Consider the following 24,892-nt stretch of genomic DNA (forward strand, 5'->3'; position numbering starts at 1 on the left):
CTTTTCAAATTAATGTTTTTGAATTCTTTGGGTAAAATTCCAGTAGGAGAATTACTGGAACATAAGTTAATCCTAGGTTTTTAAATTTTTTGTGGAAGCTCTATACTATTTTCCACAGTAATTCCACCAGTTTCCAATTCCCACCAACTATGCAGGACAGTTCCTTTTTCTCTACATTCACACTAACACTTTTTTGTGTTTCTGATTTTAGCCATTCTGACAAGTGTGAACTGACACCTCACTGAGGTTCTAATTTGCATTACTCTGATGATGAGTGATATTGAGGATCTTTTCACACATCTGTTGTCCATGTGTGTATCTTCTTTGGAGAAATGTGTTCATGGTTCCTGTCCTTTTGTTTTAAACTGGATTCTATGATTTTTGGTATTGAGTTGTGTAAGTTCTTTATATATTTTGGATACTAACCCTTTATCAGATATATCATTTGGAAGTATTTTCACCTGTCCTGTAGGATGTTTTTTTAGTTTTGTTGATTGTTTCCTTTGCTATGCAGAAGTTTATGCTGTTATTTTTATTTTGATTTAGTCCCTACAGTTTATTTTTGCTTTTGTTTCCATTGCCTCAGGAGACATATCTAGAAAAATGTTGCTTTGGCCAAGGTCAGAGAGATTACTGCCTCTGCTCTCTTCTAGGATTTTTATGGTTTCAAGCCTCACATTTAGGTCCTTAATCAGTTCTGAGTTTATTTTTGTATACGCTGTCAGAAAATGGTCCAGTTTCATTATTTTGCATGTAACTATACAATTTTCCCAACACCATTTGTTGAAGAGAGTTTTTCCCAGTGTACATTCTGACCTCCTTTGTCAAAGATTAAATGACCATATAATCATGGGTTTATTTCTGGGCTCTTGATTATGTTCCATTGATTTTTGTGTTTATTTTTGTGCCAGTACCATAATGTTTTGATTACTATAGCTTTGTACTGTATCTTGAAAGCTGGGATTATGATACATATATGTTTAAAAACCATTAATTATTTGCCAAGATTTATAGTTGAAAGAGTCATATTTAAACATTGATTTCTGGCTTTTTTTTCTTCCTATTAGTAATTTAAAAGTAGGTATTACATCACATGGATCAAATCCCCTTTACAGCCATGTTCCTCAGACTTTTAAACTTATATAATTTATAATGCATATATTCAGAAAGAGGGCTTACTTCATTGTATTCGTCATGTTTTATCTAAGCACTCACATTTTCAAAGATTTAGAAATCATCTGACCTTAACAACATTTTGTCCTGAAGATTTGTAACTACAAGTAACTTTTCATATTGCTGAAAAGTTTCATTCTTTTACGACATTTGACTCCAGTTACCTTATAATGAAGAATTTTTTCCCAACCAAATCAAACAGAATTCAATCATTAATTATCTGAAAGTTGGATTAAAGTTCAGAGAAAAAGTTTCTGCTGATACAACAAAAAGATTTCCCAAATACTGTGGTTTTCTGTGAATATGTCTACTGCTACTGCATTCTCTGCATTGTCATCCAGTTTAAAAAATTGTTATGAAATATTTTTGTTGTTGTGGTTTGGAACAGAATAATGTATTCTCTATAACTCATGGCTGAAATTTAGGCAACTTTCTTTTATGAATATTGGATTGGGTCCTAATTACTACTAAGGTGACTTCTCACCCACATTATTAATGACTATATTGATATGTTGGTGGATATTCAATGCCCATGATTTTAAAATGTTAAATATAAAGGGACATTTTAATCACCCATGAACAAAACAAAACAAAAAAAACCATAGTTTCCAACATAATAAGTGTCAAAAGTGCAGGGAAGTTTAACACCAGTTAATAACAATCAGGTAATTTATGCTAGTTTTACTGTTAGGGTTAAGTACTCTAGCAAAAGCACTTGTTCACCTTGGAGATTATGTTTCATTTCCAACATAATCCTCAAATTAAAAAGATACACATGTTACCATCATCCCTGTTTCTTATGCACAGTAGCTCCTATTGTCCTAAAGTGTCCCCTAGGGTCATCTTGCTACGGAAGCAGTTAATGTTTTTTTTCCAACATTTGTAACCTGAAACTGCATCGCTGGAATTCAGTACACAGCTCTGCATTCTTAGTGTGTTTAATTACAGATTCAAAAATTTTAAGTCACTGGCGTCAAGATTATCCCAGAACAAATCATGAAATTGACAAAACTTGAAGCTACAGTACTTTGAGGTAGTCCATATGTTTACTTATGCAACTCTTATAGATATAAATATAGAAATGATATATAGATCTCTTACACCAGACCGAGGTTTGGAAAATAAGAGCTTTTGTTGTTGTTGTTGTTTCCCACTAAGAATCCTAGTTTGGGGCCATGTTAATACTTCCCTTTAGAAATCTAATCTACAGAGAGGTTTAACCTTCAGATTAACTTCAATACCCAATGGTATCTGGGCTGTCAGGAAAGGTTGGAAAAAAACTCTGTTAATAAAGTATTCAAGGAGGTTATTTGCATAAACTGTCTTCCTTAAACTAAATATTAAAAATGGTATTGTTACTCAAAGCCAAAGTGGTAATCAATTAAAATCTGAATCCTATTTCCACAGCTACTACTCTATAAAGAAGCTGTCTTGTTTATATAACTGTCTACAATTCTTGCTTCAAGCATCTCTTTAGAGGGCCCTAGATCCAAACAATTGGAATTGTACACCCAAAATACAAACTGGGATTTGTGTTGAGGACCTCAAAAGATATATGTTCTGTTTATTGGTTTGTTGGGGTGGCCCTAACAAAAACTAACTAGCTTAAACAATAGACTAGGTAGTTTAAACAAGAGTAATTTATTTTCTCATAATTCTAGTAGATACAAATCCAAAATTAAGGTACTCAGCAGGGCTGACTTCTTTTGAAGCCTTTCTCCCTGGCTTATAGATGGCCATCTTCTCCATATGTCTTCACTTGGTCGTGTGTGTGTGTGTGTGTGTGTGTGTGTGTGTGTGTGTGTGATATTTCCTTTAATAAGGACACCCATCACATTGGATTAGGGCCCACCATCCTAATTTCATTTTAACTTCATTACCTCTTTAAAGACCTTGTCTCTGGGGTTCCCGGGTGGCTCAGTCAGTTAAGCGTCTGACATCGGCTCAAATCATGATCTCATGCTTCATGGGTTTGAGTCCCACAACCGGCTCTGTGCTGACAGTTCAGAGCTTAGAGCCTGCTTCAGATTCTTTGTCTCCCTCTCTCTCTGCGCCTCCCCACTCACACACTATTTTGCTCTCAAAAATAAGTAACATTGAAAAAAAAAGGCCTTGTCTCTAATACAGTCATATTCTGAGGTACTGGGGTTGGGGACATCAACATATGATTTTGAGAGGACTTAATTAAGCCTATAATAGTCTCTAAAAACTGTGATAATTGGAGATTATAGCTCAAAGATTTTTAAATTGATGATTGCACTTACAATTCACATTATTTTTGTTCTTACTTTGGCTCATTACCACATAATATATATATAAAGTGTTTTTCTGTTTACAATGAATGAGCTGATAGCTTGGCCTTTCTTCTCAGTATCCTGAACTCTGAATCTTGCTTAAGAGCCTGTTAAGATACTTTTAACAGGCTTTCCAAAAACAAACAAACAAAAACCCAAAAACAAACAAAAATTCTTGTAGCTCAAGATACCTGGACAGTAATATTGCCTTAATACTTTCTATTTTTGGATTATAATTACAGATGTAACTTCAAGACCATGAAATTCTAGAAGTATTCATGATAGGATGCTCCCATCTTGGATATCATAATACAGAGGAAAAAGCAGCCACGATATACATTTTGTTCAGCAGTAAATCTTCTTGAGGTTTTCAGTGAGAATGTTTAGTGATTCCCAGAACAAAATCAGTCTGTACTTGCTGTATATAGAAAGGCATTTGGCTCTGAGGGCATTGAGTTAATTGGCAACTTGTAGAAAGAAATTTTCTTTCTACATGCCAGAGACCTTAGGGTATATAGTAACTACTGGACAAAAGACTTACAGGTCTGAAACTCCAGAAACTTTAAGAAAATTAATTATACCCCACAAATATTCAGTGAAAAGATAGATATGCAGGCTCTTGTCACTACTTTTCCTAAACACTGAAACTTGTTATAGAGAATACCTTGTTTTATATGACTCTAGTTAATGATCAACTTGCTATTTGTGTTCCAAAAGATAAATGAAGTTAAATCATATTTAGATGATTTAATAGATAATTATATATTTCTAAATTATTAATGCAAACATAATGCCAGGAAAATGTAAATAATTAATGATGTACTTATAAATAATTTCTATTAGGGAAATAGATTAGGAAAATGATTTGTCCTTACGAGTGGGCTCATAAATATTTAACAATAAATACTACTGACATCTTTTAGATTCACCTCAAAACCATAACATTTAACCCTCTTTTTATAATATGAGTACATTTTTAAATGCAAAAAAAATATGCTCTTAGGTATAATCTTTATTTACTTCAGAACATTTAAAAATTATTTTAAATGGCTGCGATATCAGTAGTAGTTCCATTGTATTTAATAAATATAGGGCATTTTTTTTCTTTTAAATTTGAAGTCTAGAAGATGTTAAAATACAGGGGTTCATTGAAACATCAGTTAATTTTATAGGTCCAATCCATAGCATGCTCAGTTTATGTATTCCCTAACATTATCTATCATGTTTAAGAAAAAAAATAACTATGTTTCAGGAACCTATTTATATAGTTACTTTTCCAAAAGACCCAAAACATACACAGCAGGGGGGATAGCATTTGTGGATTCTTTACTTACAGTTCAATGATCCTTGTAGGTCACAAGCAGGGATTTGCTGGTGAAGTTAAGTAGTAGTTACCTGTAAAAACAAAGAGTGGGTGGAGGGAAGCTATCATGTAACCAGTTTCTCCAGAAAACCTCTTACTTGAGGAGTCAGATATCCTTAGCAATGGCAATGGCCAGTTCTCACCCTTGCCCCTTGAACTGGTAAGTCTTTAAGTCCACGCTAGAGGAGGCATTCTTCTCATCTGATCCAACAGTTTCTGAATCTTAACCACTACAATGACCTTATGTCCTTTAACTGGGTTTTTTGTTTTGTTTTGTTTTTCTACCATTTAACATCAATGTTGTGGTGATCTCATATGCATGGACCCATACAAATAATATATGTAAATATATATAAATCTTTATTACTCATAATAACTAGTACGCACCTGAATAGTATACATGTAACTATATATTATAAACTACATTTAAATATTAAATGTAAATACTAAAATGTATATATTAATATAAATGTGTAGAAATATCTTTATCTTAATATGTTCAGATCATGAACTCCTCCATATATTTCCAATTTCCCCTTCAATAATTTCATATATTTCATGTTACAGTCATTCTTTATATATTCAAAAAGTCCAATCAGTCTTAGAGATTCAATGGGAATTCTCTTTAAGATTTCTCTGTTAAGATTTTTTATTTCTCTGTCCTAATTCATGATTTACTCATCTCTATTCAGATCCATTATATGTTGGTTTAATAATTTACTTATAGTTTTATTTCACCTAGCAACCTTTTTTTCAAGGACTTTTTTCCATAGGCCAGGTTGGGGAAGTTAGCATTCTCCTCCTCTCAATTACCAAAATATTACCAGTCCACTATTATTAAGAAATTTGTTTTTTGTTCTTTTACCTTGTTATACTAACAGAAGCCTGTGCTGTTCTTGTTATTGATGCATTTATTTTTTGTATCTTTTATGATTTTATAATCAGGTAGTATTCAATCTATCCATTAGGAGACATATGGAGACTGGAAATTCATTGAAGTCATGACTTTCATTATATACATATTCTATGCCCTTTTCATAGCAAAGCAACCATTTGATAAGGATTTGTTAAGCCACAAAAAACAAGAGGTGTTGATTATTATACAGGACAAAACAGAATTAGTCCCAGTAAGCTACATTTCACAAGGGAGATATCATACTTATGAAACTCAGCAGCCATTATGAAGCAAAACTACAGGAGATCCAAGAAGAGTTAGCAGAAACATAGTAATAATAGAATAAGAGATTTTAATATACTACTCTCAGCACACAGATCAAAGCAGAAAAAATTTTAGATAAATAACAAACACGAGAGGGAAAAATCTAAATGACATTAATAAATCTTATGAATATATTTTCAAATTTATACCCTTATAACAGAGAATACGTCTCCTTAAGAACAGTGACACTTTCCCCATTGGTCATATTCTAGGGTCACATTAAGTTCTAAGTTCCATGAGGCACAAGTAATGTAGACAACTCTCCCCATCACAAAAACGATTAAAACTAGAAAATACTAAAAATAACCCTTCAGTTGAAAATTAACACAAAATAAACCTCTATTAAAAGACTTCAATAGAAAAGGAAGCCAAAATTCTAAAATTTCTAACAAAAGAAAGCTACATAATAGAACCTATGTGCTCCATTTAAAGCAGTGATGAGAGGAAAATTCATAGTACTTAACAGTTTTGTTATGATAAATTAAGGAATAAAAATAAATGAATTAGGAGCAACTGTTTGGTTTAGTCAGTTAAGTGTCTGACTCTTGATTTTGGCTCAGGTCATGATCTCAAGGTCCTGAGATGGAGCCCCACATCAATTGGGGCTCTCTCTTCCTCTCTCTCTGCCGCTCACCTGTGTGCTCGTGAGTGCTCTCTCTCAAATAAACATTTTTAAAAAATAAAATATAAAATAAATGAATTAAATATTCAGCTTAAAAAATAATAAAATATTAAAAAACAACAAAGTAAGCCAAAGACAGTACAAGAAGAGAAATAAAGAGCCAAGATTAAGGGTAAAAATAGAAAACAAAAAACAAAAAAACCAAAAAAACAGTAATATGTAACAAATCACAGTAAGTAGTAATTTAAATAAATCCAAATCCCTTTATTACAATATAATTAACAAAATAGATTACTAGTAAACCTAATTCAAGAAAATGAGGAGAAATTACACCTATATGCATCAAGAAATGAAAAGAGGAAGATGCTAAAAGAGACAACATTCTGAAAAATCTTGAGACTCACTTTCAGACCACTAACCAAAAAGAAAAATAAAATAAAGAAAAAAGTGAAAACTTTTATGAAATGCATAATTAATTTTCTAGGTAAAATCAGATTACAAAAAATTACCCCATTACAGACAGAAAGCTTAAACAGACCAATTTCCATGGAAGACACAGTGTTATTAAGGAACTACTTTGCCAACCAAGCACCCGGTTCAGATGATTTTTCAGAGGAACTCTACCAAAACTCCATGTCCTAAAGAGTTCCAATGCTTTGTTGTTCTATAGGTTTAAAAATACAGATTTTCTAGTATCTTTTTATAAAGTTAACAGAACACCAAAATTTTATGGAAATAATACTCCCCTACAAAAAAAACTATAAATATTACTTTAAAATATCAATGCAAAAATTGAACATGAAACAGTCAACAACTCTAATACTACATTAAGAAATAATATATCATGACTAAGTGGAATTTACTCCAGAAGTACAAAATTAGTCCGACATAATGAAATCTATTAGTATTACACAATTGTACAAACAAGAAAATGGGTCCTCAATTGAATCACTTACATTAAGCCCCCCATCACCAAACCAACAGTACATAGTTTCAGCCCTCCCAGTAATAGAATCCTCAGTTAATCAGGAATCGCCTGATCCAAGATAGTTAGGTAATCTACCTGATAGACCCCTTGTCCCAAATGGGGAAGGGACTGCAATAACCAACTAGCATTTTTTTTTTACCTAATATAACTTTGTTGTCCTCGCTCCATTCTTCCTACACTGTTCTCATCCCGAAAGATGAAAACTCCTTAGAGCTCTTTTCTCTGTTACATTGATGCTGCCAGATTCAGACTAATTTTACTCCAACTCTCAAACTTTTAAATATGCCCTAGTTTATCTTTTAACAGAACGGATATTAATATTTATTAATCTAGTAAGATATTTTAAAAATCATATGCCTATCCCTATAGATGCTGTAAAAGCTGTGGACAAAATAACACTTACTCCTGATTAAAAAATACTGAAGAAATACAAACTGATTGACATGTTAACACATTATAATGTTAATTGTTAGCCCTAATGCCAGTATTTTGCTTTGTTTAGAAACACTAGGACATTTCCATTAAGATCAGAAAAGAAGGCAAAAATGTCCCCTATTTCCATATTTGAGAAATCATATAGAGGTATTAAGTTGCTAAGAAGAAACCATCTCTATTTTATACGTGATTGTATAATCACACACTTAACAAGCTTTTTTTCTTTTTACTTACTACACTCTGAAAGACAAAGCAATAGACTTTAATAATTATATGAAATGTTAATAAACATGTCAAAAATATTTTATAGAGTTAGGTAAGTTGATATGAAAGTTCCTATGGAAATAAACATGCAGAAACAATCAGGAAACAATTAAAAAGAAAAACTACCTTGAGTTACTAACTCTACTAGTTGCAAAAATATACTGTAAAACCTCTTACAACAATGTGTCATTGGTGCATCAACAAATAGTTCAGTGAAATGGAATGCAAAAATCCAGAAATAGACCCAGATACATAAAAAAGTTCACATGCAATGAAGATAGAATCTCAAATTACTATGGCAAAGATAAACTTCTCAATAATTATTGTTGGGACAACTGGGTAGTCACTTTAATAAAAATCAAACTAGACTCATACTTTACACCATATATAAGAATCAATTTTAAGTGAATCAGAAATCTAAATATAAAATAAAATATAAGTAAAGTAAACCTTAGAAGTACTCCAAGAAGAAAACAGGAGTGATTCCTTTTTAATCTAAGTATAGGAAAGGTTTTGTAATTATGAACCCAAAATACAGAGACAATAAACAAATTTATCAATCTGCCTACATAAGAAGTATTATTTTTGCATTGCAACAAAACATCATGAAAAAATTCAAAAGATGAGTGAAAACATGGGAGAAAACATTTGTCACATATATCCCAGACAAAAAGTTAATAATGTCCTTAATATACAAAGAATTCTTAAAATTTGAGATAAAGGCACCAAAAACCCAAGAGAAAAATGAGAAAAAGTAACACATAATTGACAACAAAGTTATAAAATGGTCTTTAGACTCAGGAATAAATGTTGAAGACCACTGATAATGAGAAAGATTCACAATGATACACTATTTCTTGGCTATTTAGGCATGTTAAGATTTTCTTTATCTTTTCTTTCTTTTCTTTTCTTTCTTTTTAATGCTAATGTGAAAATATATCCTATTGGGAGGACTGTGGACAATTAGGCATTCTCATACACTGCTGTTTAACAATCAAAATCATAATACTCTTTGTAGATGAACATTACAATACCAAGTGAAATTACATATGCTCTTAATTTTTGATCTAGCAGTCCCACCTCCAGGAATATACCATGATGGTACATCCTCAATAAAAAATTTTAAAAAACTATATAGCAAAAACAACGACAATGATGACAATCTGCACAGTGTTACTCACTGCAGTGTTATTTCTAACTGCAAAATATGAAAATCTCCCTAATGTCCACACATGGGAGAGTGCTTAATAAAGAAATAGAGTAGGTGTGCCAGCATGGCTCAGTTGGTTAAGCGTCTGACTCCAGCTTCCCTCATGATTTCAAGGATTGCGAGCTTGACCCCCACATCTGGCTGTCCACTCTCAGCACAGTGCGTGTTTCAAATCCTCTGTCTCCCTCTCTCTCTGCCCCTCCTCTGCTCCTGCTCTCTCTCTCTCTCAAAAATAAAAATCTAAAAGATAAATAGAGTACAATACATTTACAAAATAAAGTACAATATGACAATTTAAAAGAAGTTCAATACAACATTTAAAAAATGAGGAGGGTCTTACAATTGATATGAAACAATTTATAAGATATATTTAAATTTTAAAGAAAGCAAAAGAAAAAATCCATAAATTATTAACTTTTGTGTTTGCTGATAAGAGATTAGACATATGCATCTGCTAAATTGGGCAAAGCAAAAACAAACAAACAACAGAAAGAAACTAACAACATCTTAACATCTGAAGCAAAAACTACAGAGGGTGGGTAGGAATGAGTGAAAAATTAAGGAATGGGAATTGGGCAAAAAGATGAGGGGGAGTGACATTTCTTGAAAATACTTTTTAAAATGTAGTTCTTATGTTTAGAACCATGATAATAGCTCACATCCTCAAACAGCACATAAAAATTATTATCAACCAGGATGTGAGGGAGACCCCAACATGAATAGTATGAGTAACAAACGACCCTAACTATATTGCAGATGGAAAACATAACCACACTTGGGGACTTGGCTAAGGTGGTAGGGGACTAAACTATGTTACTGTAGAAAACTGTATGTCGATATGATACAGTAAGTCCAAAGACCAGAACCATTATATACACATATTGTGTCCAGTTAGTAAATTTGTTTTCCACAGAGATATGGGTTCACAACAATCAAATTGCTTTAGTAATTCTGAAGTTATTTAATGGGAGTTGAGCAAATCAAATGTGTGGTCAAGATCATCCAGATTCTTACTTTTGGAGGAAAGATTTAACCAATAAAAAGCAAGCAATACAAAATCACTTCTGTCATAGTCTTGCTAAGAAGTACATTATCCTATTTTAATCATGAAGAAACATTAGAAAATCCCAAATTGAGAGACAGGCCACAAAATAAGTGGCTAATATTGGTCAAAATTGTAAAGCTCAAGAAAGACCAAGACCAAGGAACTACCCTAAATTGGAGAAGAGTAGGCATATAAGAGAACTAAGTGTACAATGGGATTCTGAATTTGATCTTAGACCAGAAAAGAGCATTAGTGGAAGAACTGGTGAAATTACACTAAGATTTGGATATCAGTGAAGAGAATGGTGTCAATGTTCATTTCCTGGTTTTGATAATTTAATTGTATAATGGTTAATTGTATAATGGTTATATAAAATATTAAAATTGTGGCAATTTGTGTAAACGGTAAACAGGACATACTTTTTATAGTATTTTTGCAGTTTTCTAAAGCTGAAATCATTTAAAAAAAATAAGAAGAGTGCCTGGGTGGCTCAGTCAGTTAAGCATCTGACTCTTGATTTCAGTTCAGGTCATGATCTCACAGTTTGTAAGATCAAGCCCCACATTGGGCTCTGCGTGGACAGTGTGGAGCCTGCTTGGAATTCTCTCTCTCCCTCTCTCCCTGCCCCTCCCCAGTTTGAGCTCTTTCTATCTCTCTTTCTCAAATAAATCAACTTAAAAAAATTTTAAAAAATGTTGGATTGCAATGTCAGAGAAACAAAACAGCATAAACAGAAGGTAAATAAAATATTTATCCCATACTGGTTTAGGGTACTGAGCAAGTCATAAAATGTACCTGTATTCCCCTAAGTCTTCTCTTTGTTTCTAAGTCACTTCTGAAACTAAAGCACCTGCATCAAATTTTTAAAAATCCTAAGAAACGTGTCCCTGTCTCTAAAGGCATGTCCTTCAGGATGACACATTAAAGGTCAAACCACATCACTGGGTCAGGTTATTATAATGCACAGGGTAGAAGCATATAGGGATAACTCAGTTGTTTCTAAAGGCAACTAAAACTGTCAACATCAAGAAAATCAAAATCACATTACAAAGACATTTAAGTGTACAAAAATCGTTAATTGCTGTTATTAAAAATATAAAATTTGTTCTATCAACCATATTCATATAGATGCTACCATTTAACACAAATTCTAGAATACCTTATATCTACAAATTTCTAAATACATATAATTTCAAATTTTAAAAAAGATGATTATTTCTCAGAAGTCTTCAATATGTGTATTTGTGTGTGTGTGTGTATATATATATATATATATATATATATATATATATATATATATATACACACATTTTGTTGAAGTCTCTTTCATCAGAATTCTACCTAGGTTTTAATCTTCTATATTTACATTCATCTATATGAACTTAAGTCCTTTGATCCCTTCAGTTTCTTCATGTACTGCATTTATGATACCTATGCTACAGAACCAATTTAAATCTAAAAATCCTATGTTTCCAATTTAAATCTTCCCATTCTATATCATAGAGCTATTTCTGGGAGCTTCACTTGAGACAATAAACTTGAAAGTACTTGATAAAAAGAGGTTTATTTTAGTATTTGTTGGTATGGATTGAGTAAGCTACTTGACAATTTAGTAAGCTTACTCTAAAAATAAAAAAAAAATACATTCTTTCTTTCCTGGGAACATCATCATTTAAAAAAAAAGCAGTGGAATATGACCCCTGATATCATAATAATCATATAATATAAAATGATAATCAATTGATTGTAGTTCAGGTAATGCTTTTATTAATCTAACAGGAAAAAAAAAAAGTCTATTTCAACTAGTTCAAATATCCACCCCAACAAAATAATCCTGAGTTCTGTTTGATTGCATAAACATGGTTTTCCACTTACATCCATAATACTACTACCATTACAGGCATTCCATGATGGCTTTCAGACTATTTATTTTCTGTTAGAGGCTGAGCTATTCTAACACAATTTAATCACATTTCTTCTCCAGTTCTATAGATGATTTTCATGTCAACAGGTCTAGAGCCTGCTTACCAGATAGAGAGATGGAAATAAAATACTGATTCTTGAATGGCCAGACATGGGCCATGGAAAGACCATGATAAGAGAGAATGAGCTTTTACTCTTTTTTAACCAGTTCTATTCTCCTCTTTATCCTCCCCTGTCTACTTGACACATCACTGCCATTCAGGAAGACCCATGAGTTTCAAAGAAGATTGTTTTGTTACTGACAGGAGAGAGGAGGCTTGCATTCTTCTATAGAAATATAATACTCAGAAAATAGCACTACTCTAATTATTATAAATATTTTTTCAATAATTTGCTCTCAAGAAAATATGGGCATTTCTACATGATGACCATTCAACTCCTTATGTTTATGAAAAGCACAAAGCTATACTTTCATTAAACATAAGCATCAACTCTGTGCTAGGCCTAGGGTATACCATGGTCAACAGAAAGGAATACTCCTCACCATAAATCAACTTATGATCTTATGTATTAAGGCAGAATACAAATAGATACAAAAGTACTTAAGTATAATTTCAAGGGGGAAAACACTCTTAAGGTGAGGAATATCTTGTTTCAACAGAGAGCAACACACCTGAAATGGCATAGCCAGCAACATCTGAGAAGGCAGTATTTAAGAGAGATCAGAAAGATCTACCCATGTGATATTTGGGAGTTATTTTCTAGGCCAATGTAATAGCATTTGAAATTGCTATAAGGAATGGTCTATAAGTGGAAAGCAGTGTTCATGGGAAAGACTAATTTTATACATGGTTGGGACAATAAACGGTGCCAAATAATGCAGATTCTCCTAAGCTGTGGCATGGAACCTTTTTTTTTTCTTCTCCATGAAATGGCAGAAAGTTGTGGGTCTTAAGCAGTAGACCATCACTATTTTATTTATTATTAAAATTACTATTAAATTTATTTTTTGAATTCTGGCTGCTGTATATATAAAATATGGACTAAATGAGACAAATAATGAATATTAAAGCAATAGATTAGGTGAGAAATAAATGATGTTAGACTGGATTAGGCTGGCAATAGCAGAGATATGGAAAAGTATAGTTATGCAAGATCCTTTGGCATTACATGTAGCAGAACTTGCTGATGGTTTAAATCATAGAAATTCAGGAGAAGAAAATGTCCAGGATGATTCCAAGATTCTGGCTTAAGCAATAGGTCTGAAGTGATGCCATTTCCTAAAATATCTCTAAACGTCATTAAAGAGAAAACAGATTTGTTCTTTGAGTTTTATTACTTTTTTTCCTCTCGGAAGAATCTCAGGGAAATAGCCAAAACCATATAAAAATATTTGCATCATCATTAGTCATTAGGGAAACGCAAATCAAAACCACAGTGAGGTATTACTTCACACCCTCTAGGATGACTATTTAAAAACAGTAATAATAAGGAAAACAAGGGTTAGCTAGGATATAGAGAAATTAGAAACCTCATACATTACTGATGGGGTAGGAAAATAGCTTAGCAATGGTGGGAAACAGTTTGGCAATTCTTCAAAACATTAAACATAGTGGAGGCACTTGGGTGGTTCAGTTGATTAAGCATCTGACTCTTGATTTTGGCTCAGGTCATGATCTCATGGTTCATGAGATTGAGCCACACGTGGGGCTCTGCACTTAGAGTGTGCAGAGTGCTTTGAGTTCTCTCTCTCTCTCTCTCTCTCTCTCTCTCTCTCTCTCTCTCTCGCTGCCCCTTCCCCTCTTGTGTTTTCTCTGTCAAAAATAAATAAATAAACCTAAAGAAATGTTAAACATAGGATCACCAAAGAATCTAGCATATCCACTTCTGGGAATATATTCCAAACAACTGAAAATAGGTACTCAATCACAAACACATGCACGTGTACACACACACATACACACACACACACACACACACACTCATAGCAGCACTGTTCACAACACTCAAAAGGTAGAAATAGCCAAATGTCCATCAGTAGGTGAATGGGTCAATTGTGTAATATACATGCATTATGATGTTATTCACCCACACAAAGAGTAAGTACTGATTCATGCTAATGTGGATTAATCTCAAAAATGTGATACTAAGTGAAATAAGCCAGACACCACAGGTCACAGATAATACAATTCCCTTGATATCCAGCATAGAGACAGAAAATAAGTTTTAGTTATCAGAAGTAGAAAGTAAGCAGGAATGGGAGACAGCTGCTTAATGGGTAGAGGATTTCATTTTAGGGTGTTGAAAATGTTTTAGAAATAGATAAATGTGGAGGTGAGTGCAAAACATTGTGAATGTACTAAATGCCACTCAATTGTTCACTTTAAAATGGTAAATTTTATGTTACATAAATTTTATCTCAACAAAAAAAAAACTCTTGAAAACGTGATTTTTATACTTAAAGCTAATTTTCCAAGGCATACACACAAAAAACAAATATTCTTAGAATAATAAGATTTTTTCATAGCCCAAGTATTACAAAGACATTAATTAAATGACCTAGAGGTCATCAGTACATCATCCACTGACCATCTATTCCTTTAACAAATATTTATTTTTAATTTTTTAAATATATTTATTTTGAGAGAGAGAGACAGAGTGACGGGGAGCAAGCATGACCATGTTTACAATTATAAAATAAAGCAAAACAAACCCAAAATATTTTAGAAAAATTTGCAAATACAGAAATGTATAAAGGAAAAATTAAATAGCATATAACTAAGAAGTGGCCTCTAATGGCATTTTGGTAGGTTTCCTTCCTGTTTTTCATACTGAAGTTCATCCTTCAAGTTGCAGCTCCAGGATGAAATAAATAGTTTGATCCAGTCTGTATTCCATGTCTCCTTTGGAACTTTTAGCAAAAAACAAAAGAGACTGTAACTAATCTTCAGCACATCTGGCCTCTAGGCACCCAGACTTTAATTCCATCCTTGCCATGCCAATTTTACTAAAAATAGATGACTGAACCCTCCCTTGACTTCTCCCTCCCTTCCAGATGTACTAGCCCTCTTGCTGGCATCCCAGGGCTATTAATTAAAATGAACAAATATAGTTGAACACATATCTCTAAATGATCTCCATGGTCTTTTGCTCCAGGGATGGCAGATTCAGATATTGGAAGTATTTCCTACTAAGGAAGATACGAGTAGAATGAGAAAAGTATTCCTGCATTCAACATTCACCAGGCAATTCTAGCATACTCAACGGGAGTGCTAGAGCTATGCTGAGTTTGGGGACTAGAAAGATTAGAGTCCTGCCCAATGTACTACTCAGCTTGGTTGGGGAGAAAAAAAAATGCAAACCCATGATAGTTCCACTGATAAATACAAGGATATTGTATAGGTGATGGGGGACCCCAGTTGGAAGTGCTGAAGAGTGAGCAGATGGGGGAAGGTAACGAGATGGGAGGGGAGAAGAATGGGAGTATTCCAAACAGGAACAGAATGTGTGCAGCCAGGGGGCCTAGACAGAGTATGCAGACTTATTCTAGGAACTCTAAGAAGTTCATGATTTTTTAAAAAATCTTTTAACGTTTATTTATTATTGAGAGACAGAGAGACAGAGCACAAGCACGGGAGGGGCCGAGAGACGGGGAGACAGGGAGACCAGGAGACACAGAATCGGAAGCAGGCTCCAGGCTCTGAGATGTCAGCACAGAGCCAGATGCCTGGCTCCAATTCATAAACCTAGAGATCATGACCAGAGCCTAAGTCAGATGCTTAACCAACTAAGCCACCCAGGTGCTCCTAAGTAGTTCATGATTAACCTGTACTTTATCTTCTGACAAAGAGAACAGAATGTCTGGAGATGAATTGAAGGGATACAATTAAGGTCTTGAGAGTGGCCCTGGTTTGGGCCCTAATCTTAGTTTTTAGACTTCTTTCTTGGTAAATATTTTCTAAACACCAATTTTGTGATAAGGATGGTGCCTGTCAGGATCAAGAATAAAAAACAACAGACCTTTTCCATGACTTCCAGGAGGCTTAGAATTTATTAGTGGAGAGAGCTAAGTGTATAAACAGTTACAAAACTGTATGGCTAATGCCTAGAGGAGACAGGGGGTTATGTGGTGAGGGCAGAGGGAGGGTGAAAGAGGTTTATGAGACTGAAGGTTAAGTGAGCCATTTTCATAGAGCTTGCAACAACGGACATGCCACTGTCCCACCTACAGGAGGGCCCCTAGAGATCCAGTCCTGCTCATAGTGCCCTGGGGCTATGGAGGACTACAAGGACCTTGCAATGGTCAAGAAAACCAGGGTTGAAGGGTCAAACTGAACACCTCCTCTCACCACCCACCCAGGTACCCACTGTGGCTCCTCTCCTCCCTTCCCTATCCCTGTCCCCTCCTTAAGTCCTTCCTCTCCTGTGACTTCCCACCCCATGCTCATTACCCCCACCTGTGCTCTTCTCTCCCACTACCTAGCTCTGCTTTTTCTGACTCTCTACTTCTCTCTCCCTTCTATAATGCACACCAGCTAGGAACAATTTCTTTCACTTCAAGGAATTTATATTCCTGAGTTTCTTTTTTGGGGAAAAAAAAGATTTGTTATACATTTTTCCCCAAAGGGGGGGGGAGAGGGGGAGGGGGCAAGCATTCTTCTTGTATGTGACTCTGCAAAGATTTTTTGATGCAGATTGAGACTTAAAGGGCAAAACAAAAAATGGAAATGAAAATGTTTTCCTCCCTCTTAGATGGCTATCCTCTGTGGTTTGTCCCCTGACTTTAATAACAAGCAGTGTGTTTATAATTAGTGATGAGTTGCAAATGGCCTCCTTACATTAAAATAGGCATCACAAGTAGGCATGGTATTTCGTAATCCCAATGTCACCTAAAATACATGTCCTCTTAACACATGGGTCAATATTATGGTTTTAATGTCCGAGTTTAACATACTATAGTGATATTTTCATTGCTGAATCGTGCACAAAGCTGCCTATTTGCTGAGGATGTGCTAAAGTACATGTAATATGGGATGCAGAGATTTCTGGTAAAAAGAACACAGATTAAGCCTCAGAAGATTTGCAGATAAATCCCATCTCTGCCACTTACCAGTTTTGCCACTTTGGGCAGGTTTTTTGACCTCTGCAAGCTTCTTTCCCCATTTGTGGAAGGGGGATAACTCCTTCCTTGAGATCCCCCTGACCAGCCTGCTTGACTGCCTTCTGTCCTCTCTTCCTTCCAATGCTATCTATTGAGTGTGAATAGGTACTGACTAGAGGGCTTGCTCTGAAGTTTAAATGAAATCTATGAAGCACTGCTTCCAGCACAGGCACATAGTAAGCACCTGACACACCATTAGCCTCCAATAAAGGTCAATTTATTATCATTGTCTGTATGGTTTAATCAAATCTTTTCCTAAGCAAACACCTTTATACCTTCTGTAAAATGAGGGATGCTTACTTGTTATGGTGTACAGATGTCACATACCAGTTTTTTCATTTATTGCTAACCATAGATTCTTACAAGCTAAAAATACATTGGCACAAGCCAGTTACTTGTCACCTGTAGAAGACACCACATTAGCAATTAAAAAAAAAAAGTTCTCAGTTGATTTTTAAGTGATGGAGGTAAAAATCCTTGTTAAACTACAGAAGGGTGGAGCTGATAAATTTTTAAATCATTGCTTTTTAATGTAACAGCTCACTCTTTAAAATTTTAATGTGTATTACAAAGACAATATAAAAAATGGCACACATCAGTCTAAAATGATAAAAATGTCATTATGACCTTCATGGATTTTTGTCTAGCCTAAGTAATCCCAGTAAACCCTACAGATTGAAGAATGCATCTTCAATCATTTCACTGCTTTTGCCCTTGATTGTGGTTTTTTTTTTTTTTTTTTTTTACATTTCTAATACATCTTTTCTTTCTTTCCTAAAAGAATGACATTAAAATGAGAAGGCTTTAAATGAAAGTTAGTGACTTGTCAAGGGGACTGGCTTAGATCCTGATACTATAGATTTTACTTGTTTTAATTATACTGGATGTGTCTAGTGTGTGCTTTGCTGTTTTAAAAGAATCAGCATCTCTATTTTGAACGCTTTACAGTTTTGTTTTAAGAAACCCCTTGTGGTAATTTTTGTCATGCAAATTTCTGTTTGAAAGAACAGACTCACAAGGTACTAAAATTAAAGTGGCCCTATTTCTGGCCAATATATCTGAGATTGATGCAGGAACACACACACACACACAAAAAAGTCATGGAATGAGAACATGAAGAAAAACCTGAGGGCCTGATGACAGCATTTCTGCCTGCGTGCCTAGGACAAGCCTGATCTTAAATCTCCCTGTCCATCAAGGGGTACACTACTACATCTGACCCAGCAGTAGGAATGAGGTTGACTTACATCATACTGAAAAAGGGAGTGAACACTGAAAAAGCATAGATTGTCTTCAACTTGTATGCTGGTAACAATGCCAAATTCTCCAAGACCATAGGAATGAGATCATTTATTTTATGGAAAGGGCTCCATTAAGGATACTGTACTAAATATTACTATTATGTCAGGCAAGAGATTGGTGAAAAGAGTGGGAAAGAGGTAGTGTTGGAGGAGGGCTATGTGGTAAAGGAGGCTACTGAAGGTTAAATGCTGGGGAAATGCTGAGACGGTCCCCCCAAAACAAATCTTACCTGCTTTGCATTTTCCCACAGGCCAGTCCTATAGTTTGTGAAAGAGAAGACACTCCTGCTCTTGTTTGCTCTACTGCCCACACATTTTGTCTCCCCCAAAGCAACCCAAACAATCTACCTTTCCAACCCAGAGCAAATCATCATCTGTTGAGGCAGATGATCTGACTATTTTTCTCCTTACTTCACACTCAGTTATGGTGGCAGATATCCCATCAATATTATCTCTTCCAAAAGAGGAGTCTAGTTATCCAAAACAGAGCGGAAGAGAGAAATTCAAGCAACTGTGGTAGATGAGTTTCTAATTTTGAGTAGGGGGCCACTATGTGTAAGGCAAGCCAGAATTGCTGGAGAGCTGCCTTCTGCTCTTGCTGAAGTGTCTATAGCTGATACTAATGTGTTACTCCAAAACCTTTAGTTCTCCCAGATTGCAAAGTTATTTTCCTCATCTTGGCTTTGATTTGGGGAATGGTGGAGGTAGGAAGAGGGTGGGGGGTGTTAACTAACCTCCAAGACAAGTGCTACCTGCCATTGGTACATTCACAGAAGCCATTTTTTCCCCAGAGCTTTCTTTCTTTTACCAATACGTGACAAACTGCTCGATATAAAAAGTCAATTTATATATTAAAAAAAAAAAACTACTGCTATTACTACTGCTAACACTAATAATAGTGGGATCTGAAGTGAGGCAGAAATCTTCAGAGGAAAAAAACAATCATTTCAACTGTTAGTGGTTTGTAATGAAGAAAAGAGGAATTCACTCATGATTTCTAATCATTTATTGGTATAGATTACATATTATACGTATTTATGAAATGCAAAACTAGAAAGGCCATTTTCCCTTACATTCAACGTCATGATCACAAGGGAGAGAGATAAATGTTTAATAGCCTCTATGTTTTATGTCCGATAAAACTCATGTTCTTAAATTGCAAGATCACCCAAGGAACACTTTATTTACACAAATAGTATCTATTGTTTTTGAGAAGAGCCAAGGCCATGATGTATTCTCATACCAAGTATTCCAGAGTCATCAGTTAAGAAACCCTTAAATCTCTGCAGATAGTTATTAAGAGGCAGGAACAGGACTTCAATAATGATAGAAGATGCTACTCTCTTTCCCTCTGAGAAATATTCCAAAGTAAAGATGTCTAATACCCAGTTAATTTTGCCTTTCTGTGTACAATCTTAAATCAAGTTTGTAAATCAGTACCAATTAGAGTCAGCTAGGTCTTAGCTACGTTTGGGGAGAGAAGAGCAGAGACTATGAACACATTTGAAGGCAACATGGGGTGCAGGAAACTGGAATAGATAGAGAGTTCAAGCAGCTTCCAAGAACTGCTCACTGAAACATGGGTGCTATCTCAGACACTTCTGAATACTCAAGAGAAGGCCAAAATTTCTATGGATCATTTAGCATGATCATTTCCATGATTCTATAGAGACAGGGAAATTAACAGGATCCTAGGAAGTCATGTCCATCAACTTATGAGTGGATAAAGGAAATGTGGTTTATATATACAATGGACAACTACTTGGCAATAAGAAAGAATGAAATCATGCCATTTGCAGCAACATGGATGGAACTAGAAAGTATTATGTTGAGTGAAGTCAGTCAGTCAGAGAAGGACAGATAGATGTTTTCACTCATATGTGGATCTTGAGAAACTTAACAGAAGATCATGGGGGAAGGGAAGGGGAAAAATAGTTTTAAACACAGAGGGAGGGAGGCAAACCATAAGAGACTATTAAATACAGAGAACAAACTGAAGGTTGATGGGGAGGGGAGGGGAAAATGGGTGATGGGCATTGAGGAGGGCCCTTGTTGGGATAAGCACTTGTGTTGTATGTAAGCCAATCTGACCATAAGTTACATTCATAAAAAACAAACAAACGTATTTTGGGGTGCCTGTGTGGCTCAGTCAGTTGAGCATCTGACCCTTGGTTTCACCTCAGGTCATGATCTTACAGTTAATGAGTGTGAGCCCCATGTCAGGCTCTACACTGAGAGTGCAGGGCCTGCTTAGGATTCTCTCCCTCTGACTCACTCTCTCAATAAACAAACTTAAAACAAACAAACAAACAAACCACACCTATTTTTCCAGCATTTCCATGAACCAGAAATCCTGCTACACAGATCCGGTCTCAGTTATGTTTCACAGTAACTCAATGAAATGGCTCTAATCATTATCTTATAATGAGTGAACAATCTTAGATGAGTGAACAAAGGTTTCAAGAGACTCAGTATTTTGCCCAAGGTTATATCATGATTAGGGAGAAAATCTAATTCATTCTCAGGTATGTCTCAACTTTTAACCATCATCATATACTAATTTTAGCAGGACAAACAATCTAGAAAATTTTATAGTTTTCTTATGAGAGAAAATGAAACACCATGCCTTCTCAGGACAACTCCAAATCTTGGCCATGAGTAAATCAATCCTCAATTCATGTAATTCATTAACTTTTACCCTGAATTATAAGATCAAGGTCATATATACAATTTCCTCCAAAGACGGGGTTCTGTATGATAAGGCATGATGAGGGCCCAGGACACGAGGCTGAGGTGCTCAGTTTCCCCTTTAGAGGTCATTAAATATCTACCCGCCATTAAATACTGCTATACCCCATGATAAAAGGCCAATTGTGGGGTCTCTGTTATGAAGGATGTTAATCAGCAGCACATGCTAATTCCATAATTCCCAAGCAGTTCAACTACCTGATGCATACATCTATGCAATTATGGTTCTATGCTTTTATTTCAAGGATCTTGAACAGTATCAAGCAATCATTCTTCACTAGGAATAATTTGAATAATAGATTTCTAAAGCAAATGTTTTCTGAAAAAAAAAAACACCTTTCTATTATCTCATTATTAGACAGTGATACAAAGTTATTCTTTAAATGTAATAAAGATACTAAGAGATTACTGAGCTTGTCCCAAGTCACAGAGGGAAGAGGGTGAGGAAATGGGTGAGAAAAAAGTGAGGCAAAGTGGATGGGAAATAGTAAATACAGGAGTTAATTCTAAAACAATGGGTTATTTCGTTTTTGTGGTCTGCTCTTCATAAAAGTAGATTCAGAATTCTTGGTTTCCAAATGCAGATAATGACCTTTATGTTTCTTTCTAACTTTTTTTAGTGTTTATAGATTTTTTTTTCTGATTTAGCCAGTTTTAAAGTTTGAAATCTTGCTTGTATTTCCTTTTGGGTATACCCAGAGTGGCTAGATGAGATGTAAAAACTACTATTTATTACAGTAAAAAAGCTAATTTAAAAAGTCAATGATAAGAATTATAATTACTTTTCACTAAAGATGTAATTATACATAGATAACTTCCAATTACACAAATAGTAGAGAGATGGGAAAGAAAAGAGAAAAACATCTCAAGGCACCCAACAATTATTTTCTCAATGACTATGGAATCTCAGGTCCTTTGAGACTGTGTGAATCAGAACTTCGTCGGATTCACATGAAGTCTGTAAGCATTTTTTATCACCTAAAATTAAAAAGCAATAGTCAAAATCTGGGTTCAAAATTCTGTTTTTAATCAGTCATTTCCTCCTATGGGGACCTTTAAACTCTAGACTGTACCTCTCTTGGTTATAGGAAGTATACCTTGTCCCTAATCACAGTATGCTTAGCTCCAAGGATAAAATGTCCTCAACTTTAATGCATCACCATTGAATAATTAAATATTAAATATTGTGATGATTTATAAAAGGCACTAATGTTCTAGCAATTTATTGTTACAGATTTCATATTCTCTTTATGAAATGCAGTACTATCCAGGCCATATTCCCTCACCTTCAAAATCATGCTTACAAGGAATAAATATGTTTGTAAAGCCATATAATGGTATGTCGTACATAACTCATTTTTTGTGCATTTTTTTTTTGAGTAGGCTAAAATTTATACAGGAGACAATATGAACTTGATGGGAAATTTCAAGTTAAATGACCAAAGCATATTTTCATCATTTTGTTACATAAAGTACACTGAAGTTATTGGCAGATGTTTAATTTCCAAATCAATAAGCTTCTTTCTCAGCCTTTTAAGTCTGATGACTATTAAGCTTGTGGAATTCATACTTTGAACACATGGAGCACTGACCTAAGTTTATTCATAAGTCTGTTTTCCTCTCCTTTTTTTCCCCAAGGCAAATGATATATTTTTTTTTAATTGAAAATAATGTTTAACTTAACAACCTGAATCTGACTATGCAGGTCACATATTGACCCCAACAAATGGCAGATGAGAAAGCCTTTTAGTCATGGGACCAAATTGGATAGATGGCTATTATCATCAGGTCAAACAATATTAATCCACCATCAAATTAAGGAAGTGCCAAGAATGATAATGGTTATTTTAAAAAAAAAAAAAAAAAAAAAAAAACAATCGCAGTCCAAATGATGGCATCCATTTTAAGATACCCATTTCTCGCTTCCTAAAAAGTTGATCTATTTTAATGTCTTAGCACTGAAGTGATAGAAAATCACAGACTGAGGATCCTCAGAGATGTACATCAGGTATTTCAAGGAGTATAAAACAAAAAACCAACTGTATGCAGGAACTTGTGGCCTTCAAAATCGTTGTATTTATAGCAAGTGACTATCCTTTTATGGTCAATTGGGGGTGTTTAAGCATTTAGCTTTACCTGACCAATTTTGTGACCACATTCAGCCTCTGACATCAGCTCTTATGGCAACCATCTTTAAAATTAGGAGATCCCTCAGGACGACCTGTTTATACCTTTTGACTATGAAAATATCAAACATTTCTAAAAATAATTACATTACTTATGAACATATCACCTAACTCCAACCACTACTAATTTTCTGCTCTTCTACTTTATTTATTTATTTATTTATTTTTCAACGTTTTTATTTATTTTGGGGACAGAGAGAGACAGAGCATGAACAGGGGAGGGGCAGAGAGAGAGAGGGAGACACAGAATCGGAAACAGGCTCCAGGCTCCGAGCCATCAGCCCAGAGCCCGACGCGGGGCTCGAACTCACGGACCGCGAGATCGTGACCTGGCTGAAGTCGGACGCTTAACCGACTGCGCCACCCAGGCGCCCCATCTGCTCTTCTACTTTATATATCCATACACACCATTCCCACCTCAGTCTCCAACACACACACACACACACACACACACACACACACACACACACCCTTTTGTTTGCTTCTTGCTGCAGTTAATGAAAGCATATCTCAAGCATCTTATTATTTCATTTTATTACTTTTGTAATTTTTTTCAGATTTAAAAATTAAACGAAAATGTATTCTCACATCCAAGGAGATTAACAAAAATTCCCAACTATCATCTAAAGTTCCACAAGTTTTGAATTGTTTCCAAATGCCTTAGAGTAACTGTTCCCAAAAAGTTTGTCTGAATGGATTTCCTAAGTTTCTAGTGGAATGACATCACTATTTTCGTGATATGTTATATAAGATCCACAATCAGCCTCAGTGTAAGTAGTATTTCTTAAACATATCAACATTAATTTTCTAATTAATTTTATCCTCATAAATTCCTCAGGTATGAAAACAACAAAAACCCAAAAACCAAACTTTGTGTAGGATATAACAACATAAATAATAATCTCTCAAGTTCATTTTTTTTTATTTTTTAGTGATTATTTATATTTAAGAGAGAAAGAA

General features: G+C 34.7%; 1 protein-coding gene across 1 annotated transcript in view; it reads right to left on the reverse strand.

Annotated features, from left to right (window-relative positions):
• TENM2 (teneurin transmembrane protein 2) overlaps positions 1 to 24,892 on the reverse strand; it is a 2,391,334-nt gene that overhangs the window by 2,360,732 nt on the left and 5,710 nt on the right. The window contains exon 2 of the mRNA XM_045040340.1: positions 4,802 to 4,862. The gene's annotated coding sequence lies outside the window, so the exon portion shown is untranslated. The remainder of the gene's footprint in view (positions 1 to 4,801; positions 4,863 to 24,892) is intronic.

Source organism: Felis catus, chromosome A1, assembly GCF_018350175.1.
Source record: "Felis catus isolate Fca126 chromosome A1, F.catus_Fca126_mat1.0, whole genome shotgun sequence".
In the NCBI taxonomy this organism is placed as follows: Eukaryota; Metazoa; Chordata; class Mammalia; order Carnivora; family Felidae; genus Felis; species Felis catus.